We start from the raw sequence: 18,549 nt of genomic DNA on the forward strand, positions 1-18,549 counted from the left end.
ATGAACATACTCAATGCCACCAAAATAAAATAAATTTCATGTAATATATATTGTAAAAACTTTTATTGGAAAATATGACATTGCAATCACACATAAGGAAATGTTGAGAAGTAAATGTTTATATACAGTTAATTTTACTTTTGAACATAAAAAGGGAAAAAGGATTATAATGTCAGTGCTTTTAGGACATATCTTCTCAACAAATCAAAAGAGAGAAAATGGTTTCTGTCAGCCTAGTTCGAAAGGTAACCATTTTTGGAAAATATTTCTAAACCATTCTGTTCTGCCATGATTTCTCCCTCCCTTAAAGTTCGATGGAAACTTGTTTCACTTTTCCTAGCCCTTAACTAAATCCTGTCTTGTGGTTTTAAGCATGGATTTTGGAGTCAGTCAAAGATAAGCTTGAATCCCATCTTGGTTTTCATCAATGAAATGGAGCAATCATATCTCACACAAAGCCTTGTTGTAAGGATTAATGAACTAATGTATGTAAAGCATTTAGCAAAGGGCTATTATTATGATTTGATAGTTATATGTGTTATGTACTTGCAGAAATATTTAGAGGTGACATGTCATGATATTTGCAACTTACTTTCAAATGATTCAAAGAAAGAATAAAATAGAACAAAGTTTTAACTGGTGATATGGGATGAAGAATTATATTCAATGTGTTGTGAAGATTGTGAAGAAATCTATACAATGTGAAGAAATATATACAATGTTCGTTGTAACTTTTTTAAAAAAGTTTTTTCCATGTATTTGAATTTTTTAATAAAATATGAGAGGAAATGTGAATTAAATTATACCATTTCCCTGTTTAGACGCCAAAAAGTTACTTATGTACCTTCATATTTTCAGTCTTATAATGACTGTTTAATCATATGGAGATACCACATTTCATGGTATACACAAAAACTTACTGTCACAGATGGCTCCCCAGTTTTGTTTTTTTTTAAAGATCTTATTTAATTATTTGACAGACAGAAATCACAAGTAGGCAGAGCAGCAGGCAGAGAGAGAGGGGAAGCAGACTCCCTGCTGAGCAGAGAGCCCGATATGGAGCTCGATCTCAGGACCCTGAGATCATGACCTGAGCTGAAAGCAGAGGCTTAACCCACTGAGCCACCCAGGCACCCGGCTCGCCAGTTTTTTCACTTGTATCTTTTACTCAGAATTTCATGCTGTCACATCACAGCACTCCATCCTCCAGCTCTTAAAAATTTGCTTCTGACATAACTTCCGTCTTGATAGCCCATTTAGTTTCTCTCTCTGGCTTGTTGAGATCCTGTTTCATGATTGTCTTAATTCCTTAATTCGTCTTAACTTAAAAATGCAATAAACTAATGCATATTTGTTGTAATATATAAAATTCAGACTGCATTAAAATGTAGAGAAAAAAACAAGTAAAAGTCCATTTTCTCTCCACTTTACAGCCCCACGTTTCAAAACAACCACTTTTAATAGTTTAGCCTGTATCTTCTCGGGTAGTTTTTTATCCACATTCAAAGATCCAGGTACATTTCTATTTCTGTTAATTTTTTAATTGTATTGTTATTTTTTTTCTTATCTTATTACATTGGTTTAGGCTTCCAGAGCAATGTAAATTAGCAATGATAACAAATATCCTTTATTATTTCTGTTTCTTCCCTTTTATAATCATGTTCTTAGATTTAAATTCTACTTCTTTTGGTGGTCTTTTTCAAAATAAACTCAATACAGAATACAGCTAGCCTAACTTCTCTACAGGTAAGAGAAAACAACCAATTATATTTTTAATTCCGTAAAGGTGGGAACAATTTTGGGACACCTGGGTGGTGCAGTTGGTTAAGCACCCAACTCTTGGTTTGGGCTCAAGTTGTGATCTCAGGGTTGTGAGATCAAGTCCTGCATCATACTCTGCTCAATGTAGAATCTGCTTGAGATTCTCTCTCCTTCTGCCCCTTCCACTCATGCTTGATCACTCTCTCTCCCTCTCTCTAAAATAAATAAGTAAATCTTTTTTTTAAAGAGGTAGGAACAATTTCTTATACTTTGTATTTTCTTTTGTATTCACCAAAGCATGTTTGCTATTTCTACATTTTGAGTGAAATGATAAAAAAAAAGTACTTTTTTCTAGAAGTGGAGTCAGTTTTACTATAGATTAGTTTTGATGCACTAGAAATGCATCATGATTATTGTGCAGACATTACTGATGGTGGCTGACAATTGGAAGGCAACAACTTTTAGACAAACACATCTCAAGCAAGTTTTGTAATGTCAGACCAGCTGTGACTAACCATTGGGCAACAGCATGCAATACTTTGCTTAAAGGTGCCAAATGAAAGATTGACAAGACTAACTCCCTAAGTCTTTAATGTCTTCTGTAGAATCCAGTAAAGCCTACAGTGAACTACCCATTTCTGGAGATGGAATTCAAGATAGAGGAAAGAGTGGCAGAAAGGATGATTGATGAAAGTAGAATGTTGTTACAGGAAACCAGAATACATCTATAACAAATTTACTCCCTGCAAAGTTAGAAAAAGAGTTGACCACATGAGCGTAATGTTCAGTCTGTCAAACAACAGAAATATGTTTTTCCTTAAGAGAAAACTGCACACACGGTTATTAAATCTCCCTATATTTTGTAGTAAGGAAGATGAGTAGATGGAGCCATTGAGCTTTCTTTCCTTTAGTTACTCAACTCCCAAATACCTCCACAAATGAGTTCTTACTACTTCAGACCAGGTCTCTAATTTTCCATCAGAGTGAATTTTAATCCAGCCTATAACCTGAATGCCAGAATTCATATCAACCCATCACCTGATTAAAAACTACTTATTAGAGCCAATGCCAGATCATAAGGGTTTTCTTTGGCCAATTATTCCAACTAATTAATTTATTTGTTATTTTATTCATCAAACATTTTTGAATGCCTACCATGTACCAGTTCCTATACTCCTGGCAGCAATAAAAAGTTAGGTGGACTAGAGTCCCTGCCATTAAGAAATTCATAATCTCTACCTTTTCTTTTGAAAAATTTTTAAAAATTACATTTCAACATACTTTTGTGGCTTAGGTCATATTAGTTATTTTCATAGAAGTTGTCACAATTAAAACAGATTAAGCAGCAACAAGATTTAAGTCTGTTAATTCATTTAATCTAAACATGTCAATGGAAGTCAGCCCTTCTAAGAAGCTTCTTCCATAAGTAAACTGTTTTTCCTATTCTCCCAGAGGATAACTACTGAAAATCATTAAGAAGAGTACACTGACTTCTGTCAACGTAGGAGTATACATTGACTTCTGTATATAACAGCATATACATAGGCAGGTTTTGTATCCTAGGATATAACCTAGGTAACCAGTTACAATAGTGTTCTCTGACAAATGTCATCATATTAACAATAGAACACGACTTAATAATATGTAAGTCACCAGGCTCAAGAAAACATGGATTGGATGCTTATATATTAACTTCATGGAGTTCTTCTGGAACAAAACTATACAACAATACTCAGCAGTTTCCCTGGTTTATTAACTACATGTTTTTAGCAGCCCAGTAAACCCGACACTCATCAAAAAAAGTGTTTTTTTTCCAAAGCCAACTTGGCCCCAGGATGCAATCAGTAGGAATGTAATAGGAGCTAGAAGGTATAGAGTCAAATGGTGTCAACATATGCCAGCTTGTTTGTAAAATACTACATCCAGCTCTGGCCCAAAGTAAGCCAAGTCCTTCATTTTTTTTCTTTAAAGCATGAATTTTAGAATATGAATTTATCTTTGTAGTGTGTAAGTTAAAAGACTATCATTTTGTTGATTTAGATAAGAAATTAAAATCTCCACATCTCTGGCATTTATCAAATAAGATGAATTATTTTTTCCTTAAATTTTATAAAAAATACATTTCCTTCACTTTTTCCAGTGAACTTCATAATCATATTGTTCCATGATTGATTCCATGAGAGCTATGATTTCATGGCTACCAAGTTAAAATTTTTAGTTTTTATTTTTATAACTTTCCCCTATGAAGACTCTTTCATGATTTTTAAAAAAGATTTTATATATTCATTTGACAGACAGAGAGAGCACAAGCAGAGGGAACAGGAGGCTGAGGGAGATGAAGAAGCAGGCTCCCCACTGAGCAGGGAGCCTGATCCAGAACTCGATCCCAGGACCTTGGGATTATGACCTGAGCTGAAGGCAGACACTTAATGACTGAGCCACCCAGGAACCCCTCTTTCATATTTTTTCTCTGTGATGTCTGCCAACATGAGAAAAGAAGGAATTTATAAAGCAAATATTGTGGAGCTGATTGAGAATTCCCTGGGTGTTTTTTTGTTTTTGCTTGTTTATTTTTGTAGTCTCTACACCCAGTGTGGAGCCCAACACAGGGACTGAACTCACAACCTTGAGATCAAGACCTGAATGGAGATCAAGAATAGGATGCCTAACTGACTGAGATACCCAGGCACTCCCCAAATTACTTGTTATTAAGCATGCAATTACAGTGATTGGCATTCAGTCAAAGAGAGAGCTTGCTTTTTTTTTTTTTTTTTTTTTTTTTTTTTGACAGAGAGAGAGAGCACAAGCGGGGGGTGGGAGAGGGATGAGCAGGCTTTCTGCTATGCAGGGAGCCTGATGTGAGACTCAATCCAGGACCCTGAGATCATGACTTGAGCTGAAGGCAGGTGCTTAACTGACTTAGCCACCTAGGTACCCCAAGAAATAGTTTTTTAATGAGATTTCCTTAAAAATTATATCATCAGATTATACAGTTAAACTACTTGGTTGCAATATTACAAAAAGAAGAGAAAGAGATTAAAATGTTAGATCTATTTATGGTGAAAAAAACATTAAATATAAACAAAGGATAGCATTACAGATTCAACTGGTTGAGAATACTTCTCTCTCTCAAATATTCATCTTTCTCAAAAATAATTGTTCTCCCCTCTGTTTTACTTGCAAACGTCTCAAGGGAGTCTCCTTACATCAACCTCATTTGCATCATTCAGTTACCCCTGTGCTCTCCTACCATATCAGTCCAGGGTTCTAGAAGAGAAATAGAACCAGTAGATGACATATAGAGAGAGAATATATATAATGTAATATATGCTAATATATTAATTAAAGTACATATATATTAATATGTGAATTATATATAGAAATTATATATTCATATTATGTTATGTATTAATGTCTAATTATATTAAATAACAAAATTATATAGTAAGACATAATAATATACATAATATGCAACATATACAGAGGCAGGTTTTATATAACTATGATATAAAATATTATATAGTATGTATATATGAAGACAGAGATTTCAAGACATTGACTTCTGTATCTGTAGGACCAGTGAGTCCAAAACCCATATGGTAAACTGGCAGGCTGGATTTCTTCTTTCGGGAAACCTTAGTTCTGTTCTTTAAGTCTTTCAACTGATTGCTATGAAGACCACCTAGATTATCAAAGATGTTCTTCTTGACTTAAAATCAACTGAGTATATATCTACAAAATAAGTTCAGAGAAACACCTAGATAAGTATTTAATTAAATAACTGAGTACTGTAGCCCCGCTGAATTGATGTATATGACTAACCATTACATTGAACAATTATTGAGATTTACCTCCAAGCTTGCCAATGATATCCTGACTGCTAAATCTAGTGCCTCTTTATTGGAGCTCATTCTCTGTTACACTTGACAGGGTTCACTGCCTCTCCTTTGAAAAACCCTCCCTTGCCAGAACACAGACTATTTTATTCCTACTTAAGAAATAGAATACATTATTGTCTCTTGATTCAAAACCCATCTGGATATCCACAAGCAAAAAAAAAAAAAAAAAAAAAAAGCAAACCTTAATTTATGCCAAATATAAAAATTCCCTCAAAAAATGGATCAAAGGGGACATGTAGGTGGCTTAGTGGATTAAGCCTCTCCTTCAGCTCAGGTCATGATTTCAGGGTCCTAGGATTGAGCCCTGCATGGGGCTCTCTGCTCAGTAGGGAGCCTGCTTTCCCCCTCTCTCTCTCTCTGCCTGCTTCTCTGCCTACTTGTGATCTCTGTCTGTCAAATAAATAAATAAAATCTTTAAAAAAAAAATGGATCAAAGACCAGGGCTCCTGGGTGGCTCAGTCAATTAAGCATCTGCCTTCAGCTTAGGTCATGATTGCAGGGTCCTTGGCTCAAGCCCTGAGGTGTGCTCTCTGCTCAGTGGGGATCCTGTTTCTCCCTCTCCCTGCTCCTGCTCTCTCTCTCAAATAAATAATAAATAAATTTTTTTTTAAAAAATGGATCAAGGACCTAAATGTAAGAGCAGAACTATAAAACTATTAGACTGAAACACAGGAGTAAATCTTTGTGACCTTGGATTTGGCACTATTTTCTTAGCTATGACATTAAAAGCACAAATGATAGAAGAAAAAATAGGTAAATAGGATTTGGTCAAAACTTAAAACTTCTGTACTTCAAAGAGCACTACCAAGAAAGCAAAAAGATGATCCAGAGAATGGGAGACAATATTTGCCAGTTACATATCTGATAAGGGACTTTTATCCAAACTATATAAAGTATAGTTTATACTTTAACAATCAAAGGACAAATAACCCAATTTAGAAATGGGAAAAGGATTTGAATAGACACTTCTTCAAATAGACATATAAAAGGCCAATAAGCACAAGAAAAGGTGCTCAACATCATTATTCATTAGTGAAATGCAAATCAAAACCACAATAAGATACCATTTCCTTCCCACCAGGATAACTGAAAAGACAGACAAAAACTAGTGTTGACAGGGATGTGGAAAAATTACAACCCTCACGCACTGCTAGTGGGATTACAGAATGATGCAGTCACTTTTGAAAACAGTGTGACTGTTAATCAAAATGTTAATCACAGAATTACCATATACTTAGCAATTCCACTCCTAAGTATGTACCCAAAAGAATTGAAAACATATGTCTAAAAGAAAAGTTACATACAAATATTCATGGTAACATTATTCATACTAACCAAAACATAGAAATAATCCAAATATCCAACTGATGAATGGATAAACAAAAGTGTTATGTCCATGCGATGGAATATTATTCAGCCATAAAAAGGAATACGTCACCAATATGAGCTACAATGTGAATGAACCTTGAAAACGTTATGCTAAATGTAAGAAGTCACTCACAAAGGGCAACACCTTGTATGATTCCATTTATAGGAAATAACCAGAATAGAAAAATCTATAGAGATAGGCTGTAGGTTAATGATTGCAGGGGTTATGGGAAAAGGGGAGTTGGGAGTGACAGCCAATGGGTATGGAGTTTCTTTCTGGGGTGATGAATTAGTTTTGAAATAAGATAGTAGTGATGATTGTACAACTCTGCAAATATGCTAGAATTCACTGTACCTTAAAAGAATATACTCTCTAAAAGCATAAATTTTATGGTGTGTGAATTATATGTCAACAAAGCTGTTTTCTTTTTTTAACCTAAGTCAATGCATCTTGCTATCATTTTTGTTCTTGTGGTGATGATGTCTTTTCAATTTTTAGGCTTGTCTATGAAATGAGAATTCATGCTTCAGGAAAATCGCTGAAGTGTGTCAAATTAAAATACAAAGAAAATCGCTGATATCTTCTTTTAGGAGGTAAATGATTCATTCTGAGTTTTTAAGGTAGAAGTAAATAATTAATTCTGGGTTCCATGCATTAAGGTATTAATTCTGGGTTTTACCTTTGACAGAACAGTTTTATAATGCAGTGATACTACTTAACATAATCGTAACATTTGGAAACTTAAATTCGACCTTAATTTAATTTGCATGATTTTTTCCCCTTTGCATTCCGTACTCAAAAAGAAATGGTGAACTAATATCAGGTAGAACTTAGTATTACTGCAGAAGAGGAAACATGATATGATCTTAGGTTTAAAGCAAATAAATTGCCTGGTAGGATTGCAATTCCCTTCCAGATGATCTCAGTGTTTCTGATCCCAGTTTTCATGACAACCCCCCACAAGAAACTTCTTTAGAATTTTTTTTTTCCTAATTGTCCCTCTCCCTCATAAAATTTTAATTTTAAGGGTAGACCCCGTTTCTCATCCTCCAAACCAATATTTTCTTGCTTTGGAGGGATATTACCCCCATTGGGAATGCATGGCATACCTTGAAAATTCATGTGTTTATTTGAGCATATGTATTTTAGTTTCTTTACTCTAAACAGTATTTATGATTTCTTCAACAACATTTAACATTTACAAATTTAAGTGGATAAAAATTAATGTTTATAAATTTAACTTAATAAAAATAATTTGGGAAGAAATATATGGAAATAATTTTTAGGTATTCTAAGTTCAGAGAAAGGATCAGGCAGCCTTCAAAATTATTTGTTCTGAGAATAATCTTTGACACTGGAATTCGTGTATGTTACTAAGTGGGGAGAAAAGAAATATGCAAGACTATAGCAAGAACAGTTTAGGGGAGCCTGGGTGGCTCAGTCTGTTAAACAGCTGCCTTCTGCTCAGGTCATGATCCTGGGGTCCTGAGATTGAGCCCCACATCGGGCTCCCTGCTCAGTGGGGAGCCTGCTTCTCCTTCTCCTCCTCCTTTCTGGCTATCTCTGTCTTTCTCTCTCAAATAAATAAATAAAATATTTTTTAAAAAATTAAAAAGAATAGTTTATAAATTTTCCAAAAACACATACATATGTGAGTATAAATGACTAGAAAATACTCATTAATCTATTTTATAGTTATTTCCAGGTGCATAAGTTGTAGGTGATTTTTAGTTTCATTTTATACATATCTGTAATTTCCAAGTTTTCCATTATGAGTTTGCACTGCTATCATAGTTAGGGGGAAATGGTTAACAACAAAATATTTATTGAAACTAGCTCATATTGAAAGTAGCTCATAGAAGGTATTTATGTAGCCTTTTGGGGAAGGTTTTGTTTTTGTTTTTATGCCACAGACAAAGATACACTATAACCAGCCCTTGGCTTTGCCAGTATTTTCAATGCTTCTGCAGGAAAATTTTTAATCCTTAACAAAAGACAAGTTTACTATGATTTAGGCTCCTAGCAACTATCCTTCTGTAGAAACAGCTCTAATGTATTTCAAGGTTGCAGGGGAATCATTCAGCAGGCAAATGTTTGCTGATGAGCTTTTAAGGAGAGTGAATCTAACAAACAACCAGAAGCCATTATGCACTTGATTTCAACAGAGCCTATTTGAGTAATGACTCAGATTTGAATATCAGCAACTTGGGGAGCCACTGAAGGAAAGATACTTTAAATTTAAATACCACAGTTTGCAAAGTGCTCCTACTTGATACAACAATCCTGTGTGTCATTTGGTATCATTCCTATTATTCATGGATACACAATTGAGGCAAGCAAAAGAACTAGTACTCCAACCCCCAAGTCTTTTGACTCCAACTTTTGAGTTCTTTCTTTCTTTGGGCCATTCTTCTTTGCTGAATAAAGTCAGGTGGATATTTTAAAAACGAGTAATGTAATAGCATTTAACCATGACTTACAACCTTACCAACCATGTTTTGCTATAGAGCAGAGATCAAATGCTGCCCTTTGCTCTCCTACACTCTTCTGGCCCACTTTGGCTTTACAGAAAGGGCCACTGGTGGTTCAAGGGGAGGTCTGCAGGTCTATCAGGAAGGCTTCATCCAGATCTTTATCATCAGCATGGTGGGTTCTGTGTCAAAGCATGATGGCTTTGATCCTCAGTACTTGTAGGATTTGGAGAAGGGGCAGAACTGGAAGGGCAAAGGAATAGAACCAAATGATTTCATGATCCACTCTTAGGCTGGACTCAGGGAGAATGTGCCTGTTGTGGAATCTTCATGTGGAAGCATTAAGGAGCATCACAGAAGGAGGAATTTTGTATGAAATGTGCCGCAATGCCCCCTACTTGGTTATTTTCTATGTCAGTTCCAGTCACCAACCGAAGCCTGAATACATTCAAGACATAAACCAAGACACCAAAACAATCCCAGTCTACACGTTTTCTGACAGCTTGGCTAAATTTAAGTTTTAAAGAAAATAAAATAGCTGTAGTTTAAAAATGCATATTCTGATTCAATTTAAAAATGCATTTTTTAATAAAAAATCCCAAAATTCATATGTAAGTACATAAATTAATAATATAGAATAATTCAATGAAACAATAAAAATGTCATGGATTATATCTATTGTCTTCCTTACAGCAGGAAAGAGTTCACAAATATTCAGGATCAGCCTGTCAAATTGGAGATGAGTCACCTCCAAGATTTTCACTTCAATTTCCTGTGGCTAGTAGAATAACAGATCATGATTTAGTTTTTGATGTTGCTATAAATTTAGGTTAAAAAATACAAAAATAAATCAATGCTTAAATATACCAGTGCTTAACTATACTATTTATACAATTAACATAAAAAATCAACTGATTTTTGACAAAAGTGCAACAACAATTTAATGGATAATGGATAATATTTTAAACAAACGATGTTGGAACAACTGGATGTTGAATATGGAAGAAACGGAATCTCATTCTCATCTCACAGCCTATACAAAAATTAATTCAAAATGGATCACAGACCTACACATAACAGCTTAGACTATAAAATATCTAGAAGAAAGACTCCAGGAGAATAACTTCGTCATTTGGAGTTCGCAATACTTTCTTAAGAAATAGGAAGCTTTAACCATGGAGGAAAAAGTGAGAAACCATACTTCACCAAAATTAAGAACTTCTGCTCCTCAAAAGACACCATTAAGAAAAACGCAAAGATAAACCACAGACTGAGAGAAAACATTAGCAATATATATATTAGACAAATACCTTGTATCCAAAATATGTAAAAAACTCGTATAACTCAATGAGACGAAGCAATCCAGCAGGGAGGAAAGAAGCAAAAGAGTAGAATAGCTATTTCAAAAGAAGGTATACAAATAAAACTGAGCTCAGAAATAAAAGTTAATCAACATCTTTGGTTATCAAAGAAATACAAATTAAAACTACAATGAGATACCACTGCACACTGACTAGAATACATAAAAATAAAAAGACTAACAATACGAAATGTTAATGAGGATGTAGAGAAACAGATTCTCATTCACTGGCAGCGAGTATGTAAAATGGTACAATCACTTTGGAAAATAATTTGGTAGTATCTTATAAAGTTAAATGTTTATATACCCTATAACTCAGCAATTGCACTTCTAGGTATTCATCCAAGAGAAATTAAAACATGTATCCACAAAAAGAAATGTATGTGAATGTGTATAACATCTTTACCCATAATTAGCCCCAAACTGGAAGCAATCCAAATGTTCATTACACATGAGTGAATAAAGAAACTGGTATCTTCATACAATGGAATACTACCCAATAATACAAAGGTGCAAAATACTGACACCACAAAGTGATGACTCTCAAATCCATTATGTGAAAGACACAAGAGTATAAACTGTGTAATTTCATTTATAAAAAATCCTAAAACCTGAAAAACTTCTCTATGGTGACAGAAATCAGAACAGTAGTTAGTTGCCTCAGGCAAGGATGAGGGGATGAAAAAGAGGTGTTTTTGGCTTTAGAGCAGCAGGATGGAATTCAACTGGCTGATGGAGATATTCAGCCTCATGATTGAGTGGTGACACACTGGTATTAACATTTGTCTAAACTCATCAAATGATACACTTTATTTATACTACATTTATGCATGTTATCATAAGAAAATTATACCTCAGTAAGGTGATTAATAGCCATTTTCTAGATACTTACAGGATTTCTAAAAAGAAAACCTGTGTAACTGAAAAATCCTTTCATGGAAGCAATTGATTTAAGTGAGTGAGTCCTTTTGCCTGGGCACATATCAGGAGGTAGGATTTCACCTAGTTAAAACTGTATGATTAAATTAAATCTATCTCTCTGAGACCATGGGACCTTATTCTGCATGTTGTGTGTGTCTGTGTTGTCTTAAGCAACTGATAGCTAATTATTGGCAAAAGATGGCTTGTAGGCAGTTCTACCAATATGACAATAGGCTAAAAATTTTGAGCTTTCAGTTTACAATTTGAAAATAATTTGATTTCAAGTCCCGTGTTTTGTCTAGATCATAGTAGGTACTCCACAACTCTTGTTGAATGAATGAGTGATCCAACAAGATCCATGAGTGGATCTTTATCCTTTACTCAAGATAAAATAAAAACTTTATCAGATGTGCAACAAAAATTACACCCAGTCTTGATACGCTTTGCCACATACTATATGTAATCATATAATACAAATAAACAATAAAAACACTTGGTAGTCATCAAAAGATAATATTTATGATCTAACCAGGAAAAATCAGAGGCAGCCTGTAAGAAAAAATTCTCTCTCCTTTGCCCTGACAATTATTTACACTCAAATTCCTTCTGATTTAAAACTTTAAAAGTATTTTATTATTTTGTTTATAATTAAGAAATAATACAGTACATGCTACTCTGGCTCTGATCCTGGATGGACATGGGGCATGTTAGCTATAGAAATGTGAATATGTATCATGGATTGGATAATAGTTCTATACCAATGCTAAGTTTCCTGATTTCAATAATTTTACTGTGGTTATGTAAGATGATATCCTTGATCTTAGAAAATACATGGTGAAATACTTACAGATGAAGAGAAAAAAAAACACTAATATGTTCACTGTAAACAGTGTGGAAAATATAAGAAAGTATGAAGAATATAAAAATCACACGCAATCCCATCACCCAGAAAAAAAATCCCATCACCCAGAAAAAAAAAAGACAATTTTGGAAATAGAAAGTTTTTCATTTCTCATTTAAGTATGCTCCCAAGTCAGTGAATATTCTTAGAAAACCTGATTTTCAATGGTTACATAGTACCATGACCTGTTTACCAAGTACCTGTTATTGCACGTTGTTTCTATTTTTCATTATTGTAATTATACTGTGATAACTCATCCCATATCAGTCTGTTATAAGAGATTATTTCCTTAGAATGTTAAGCATGAGGTAATTAGTCCAATAAGGAGCTTCTGCTTTTTCCAAATCACAGGTCTGATTAACAGATTAATTAGGTTGGTCAGAGACCAGTGGTAACTTAACAGTTCCATTGGTCTGGTGTCTCCCTGAGGTACCCACATAAAGATGGGTGCTCTCTCACACTGTACCCTTTTCCTTCCCAGGACTCAATTTGCCATATTTCCACAGGGAGGCACTTAACACACTTCCATAATTATCCAAGTTTCTCTATTTAAAACCCATTTTTCATCTGTATGGATTTAGTCATCCCTTTTTCAACAACAGAGCAAAATGTACATATGTGTTATATTGGCCTATGAAGAGATCTAGCTCCATGTGTCTGACTGAACTTTCTGTGGTAATTGAATGTTCTTTATCTCTGCTGTCCAATCTAGTAACCAAAAGCCACATATGGCCACTAAGCTTTTGAAATGTGGCTAGTGTGAGTGAGGAACTGAATTTTTTATTCTACTTGATTTCAAGAAATTTCAATATAAATAGCCATATGTGGTTAATGGCTTTTGTACTGGACAGTGAACCAGTATGGCCCTTGTTATTCAAAGTGTGATCTCTGGACCAACAGCATCATATTGCCTGGCAGCTTATTAGAAATGTGGAACTATAGGCCCCACCCCAGACCTACTGAATCAGAACCTACAATTAACAAGAGATCCCAGGTGATTCATGTGCATAATAAAGTCTGAGTAACACTGCCTTGTATCTAAAAGGATAAAGGCCAAAAAGTTACTGATGTTGTATTCTGAAGTGAGGCATGAAGGGTAGTGATACAATGGGAAAAGGACTTTGAGTTTTTCCCTTATACACCTGTATTGTTTGACTTTGATTCAACAAACATGTATTACTATCAGAGGGTATAAAGTAGTAAAGATAAAATGGATGGTACAGAATGGGAAAAATATTTGCAAACCATATATCTAATAAGGGGTTAGCATCCAACATATATAAAGAACCCATACAACTCAATAGTAAAAAAGGAAATATCCCAATTTAAAAATGGGCAAAGGAGAGGTGCCTGGGTGGCTCAGTCATTAAGTGTCTGCCCTCAGCTCAGGTCACGATCCTAAGGTCCTGGAGTCAAGTCCCACATTGGGCTCCCTGCTCAGTGGGAAGCCTGCTTCTCCCTCTCCCACTCCCCCTGCTTGTGTTTCTTCTCTCATTGTGTCTCTCTCTGTCAAATAAATAAAATCTTAAAAAAAATTTTTTTTAATTTTAAAAAATGGGCAAAGGATCTGGATAGACAATTCTCCAAAGAAGGTATATTAAAGGCTAATGGATATATCAAAAGATGCTCAACATCACTAGTCATTAGGGAAATGCAAATTAAACCACGATGAGATATCATCTCATACCTGTTAGAATGGCCATAAAACAAAAAACAAAAAACAAAAAACAAAAACAAGAGATAACGAATGGATGTAGACAAAATGGAACCCTTGTGCACTGTTGGATTGTAAACTGGAACAGCCACTATGGAAATGAGTATGCAAGTTCCTCAAATGGAATATTATTCAGCCATAAAAAATTAGAAAACCCTACCACTTGTGCAACATGAATGGACCTTGAAAGCATTATGCTAAGTGAAGTAAGTCAGAAGAGAAAGATAAATACTGCATGATCTCAAAGGTGAAATCTAAAAAAAAAAAAAACAAAAATCAAACCCATAGAAAAAGAGATCAGACTCGTGTTTTTCAGAGGTGGAGGGTTGGAGGGAGGAAATTATAAGAGGTAGTCAAAATGTACAAACTTCCAATTAAAAAGATAAGTAACTACTAGGGTTGTAATGAATAATATGATGGCATAGGTAACACTTATGTATTTTATAAACACACACATGCACATGCATGCATGCTCTTAAGAGAGAAAATCCTATAAGTTCTCATTGCAAGGAGAACATTTTTTTTCTTTTTTCTTTCTTTTCTTTTTATTACATCTATGACAAAAAGAATATTAGCTGAACCTATTGTGGTAATCATTTCCCAAGATATGTAAATCAAACTATCATACCACACACTTTAAATTATACAGTGAGGTATATCAATTATTTCTCAATAAAACTGGGGGAGGGGGGAGGGTAAAAATTACCATATAGACTGTGTATTCGTTAATTTTAATGTTTAGTGAACTAGTACATATCAAATAAACCAAATGCTTTTCCCTGGTGGGCAGAACACAACAGTCAAGGAGGAGTTTCTTAAAGGTAGACTTGGATCCTTTCTACTTATCTCTCCTAGTCCCTGGCAAAGCCTGCCATATTTTATTATAAAAATTAATCATATGTGTTCATATCCCATTGCCTGCCATAACTGGCTCCAGATGTAGTTAATGAAATCTGCCCTCTCTAAGCCAACAACCTAACCATTGGAATTGGTTTGTACCCAGCAAATGGATGTTGCCTACAGATTAACTCTAGGCAGTTTTAACACGGAAATCAGTATTTTATGAAAACTCTGGATTTTTTGGAAGTTTTTCAGCTAGAGAATGTATTTCCTTTCCATGTATGTTAATCTACAAGGAGAAAAAAATTCCAAGACAAAGTAATCTTAAAATCCAGGATTACTTTGGGGCACCTGGGTGGCTCAGTTGATTAAGTGACTCTTGATTTCAGCTTAGGTCATGATCTCGGTGTTATGAGATTGAGCCTGGTATGGGGCTCTATACTCAGTGGGAGTCTGCTTAAGATTCTCTCTTCCTCTCTCCCCTTCTGACCCTCTTCTCTCTCTCTCAAATAAATAAATAAGTCTTAGAAAAAAAAAACACAACAACTTCAGGCCTTTTTTTGTGGGGGGGGGGCAGAAACGGAGAGAAAGAAATACTAAAATTTTATCAATATGACCCTCTTGAAAGTCCTTATCAGGAAAATGTTATTAGTTATATCAAATTATAAAGAGATTTCTTCAATTGTAAATTATATCTCTGCAGCCTTCAAACTTTTCTTGTCCATAATTCACAGTTTGAAAATAATTTTACACAAACATTCACACCCATACACACCACTGAAACAAAAATTTACCCTTACCCTAAGATGCCCTCCAATGTTTTTCATTGTGTTGTATATTATTCAATATATTCTATTCTATTTCATTGTTTTGAAAAATGCCTATTATAACCCTCAACACTGGTTTCTCAACCTGTTGACAGGTCAACACCTACATCTTATAAAACACTTTTAAGGTAAGAGAGGAAGAGGACAGAAGGGAAGGAGATGGATGGATTGATTCAGGAAAGAGAAAAAGAAACCCGGGATACCCCCCAAATATCCAAGAGATAGGGGAAAGGAAGGAAAAATGTCATGAGTGGGCAGAAAAGTGAGGGGAAGAGGGATCCCAGTTCTATAATCTGTCTTGCCCATCAGGGTCTGCTGGTTCTAAGGGACACTCCTTTCACCCCCAGAAGACTCACCCAAACCCCCCTGCAGTGGGCTTGCATCTCTTATTCTGATGCCTATTACCTCTTAATCGTCTGAGAGTGTGTTTTCTGATCTTAGATCATTCCGGAAGGCCCTGACTGGCTTCCTGCATCATGGACCCTCTTTCTCCACCCTTCCACTGAAGGCTCCTTCTCCTTCGTTCACTTCTATTTGGATATTTAACTTTCTCTTTGCCCTCATTTCTTCTCTCTCTCTAGCCTGGTTGTGCCTCTTGCCTGTAACTGCCCATTATAAGAGCAAAGTAAAATACTTTCTGGAGTTCAAAAATTCAACTGTATAAGAACTATGCAATAGAAACAAACAATGAATCTTGGAACACTGAAAAAATAAAATTAAATTTTAAAGAAAGAAAAGAAAATTCAAGAATTCAAGTGGAAAATTACTGGGTGCTGTTTCTCAAACTCCGAGGGATTCCAGACCTTGGAGAAACCCTCTGAAGACCACCGAGGTGGTTTGGTTCCCATTTTAAGTCACACTGACCTGGGACTTCTATTGCCTGTGATTGTGAAAAGAGCTGATGTGATCCTGTGAAGCAATAGTGGGCAAATGTGATATTCAAGAGAAAGGACAAACAACTGGAGAAGATTCTGCCAATGACAGCTCAGGGAAGGAAGGATGTAGGGACACAGTGCGGAGACTGGGTGAGTAGAAGTCTGCCAGCAGGAAGACTTAGCAGGTTGGATGGGTGCCCAGCCCCAGATAGCAGGGATCTAAAATTACCAATAGCAGCAGCAAGGGAGAAAAGAAAGGAGAGGTGTTTCCAAAGGAGAACCTCAAGTTAGTCTCTTGGCATCCTTAGCCTGGACCAAGGTTTATAAATCTGCAGAAACGTGGGAATTCTGTTAAAGCTATTCTGAAGGTAACCCTGAACGCACTTTCAATAGCTCTTGCAAATGTAGAACAGGCAGATGAAAATGAAATTATTCGAAGAGGAAAAAGCACAGGAGAGTTTTGATGATGCAGCGCTGAAGCCTGGTTCACATTCAGCAGGAACAGCTTGCCAGCTTTGGCTGTTAGTCCATTTGCTCTACCCTTAAGACGGGAAATTACGTGAGGCCGAAAATACGCCCCCCCTACAGCTCCATGAGTGAGTGCAGCTGTTCTGAGAGAATTTCCTGTATCCAGGCTATGCACAGGAAGATTTGTGCAGTGCCAATACATTTGCTGAGCACCTACACTGTGCAAGGGGCACTGTTAAGCCTCTGTTAAGCCTTAAGTGTGAGCAGATGGTGAGTAGGAGATATGCTGGCTTGGAGCTGCAGTAGAAATGTAGCCCCCTTTGACCTCTTGACAAGTTCCCCTAACACTGCCTGTTGCCTGGTCAGCTCTCAAATCTCCTTCACAGGCACTGGGGTACTCTTTCTACACCCGCCCCCAGCCTACACCCCAGAACCACCCTCTTTTACTTGAGGAACTCAATATTGGCAGTTCTGACTCATCAGTGTGTGTGTGTATATTTCAAAAGCTCAAGAACATCAGGTAACAAATTAAGACTATTAAACATAGTTTTCTAGAAGATGAGTGAAGGTGTTTATGATTCATAAAGTGCTATCCTGGATGTCCTTTTCTTCCTGAGTTCTTGAATCTCTTGCTTGATCCTGGGTTAACAGGCTGTAAATAATGCATTTTCTTAACAAAAGAAGGAACGAAGGAAGGAAGGAAGGAAGGAAAGAAGGAAGGAAGAAAGGAAGGAAAAAGAAGGAAGGAAGAGAGAGAGGAAGGAAGGAAGGAAGTTAGGAAAGAAAGAAGGAAGAAAGGAAGGAAGGAGAAAGAAAGAGATAAAGAAAGAAAGACAAGCAAACATGAAAAAACAAACAGAACTTCCTTATTTCCCAAAGTAGGAAACACGTTTCCCCTCCCCCCAACGCCTGGCAGAGGAAATACGGTTGCAAATGTTACCCAGCACTAAACCAGATTAATTTTCCATTCGAGAAGAAGAGTAAGCAACTTGGGCTAGAGGAGGCAAATTGCATGGCCCTATTATTTAGCACGTTTCAAATGAAAGCCAATACTGCTATTGAAGTGCTGGCTGATGGAGCTTTCTCTTCCTCTCTGTAATGCCCGCCCACAGGTTGCTTGGCAACCACATTACATTGCTATGA

This window comes from Enhydra lutris, unplaced genomic scaffold (genome assembly GCF_002288905.1).
Source record: "Enhydra lutris kenyoni isolate GAN:26980312 unplaced genomic scaffold, ASM228890v2 scaffoldscaffold39, whole genome shotgun sequence".
Taxonomy (NCBI): domain Eukaryota; kingdom Metazoa; phylum Chordata; class Mammalia; order Carnivora; family Mustelidae; genus Enhydra; species Enhydra lutris.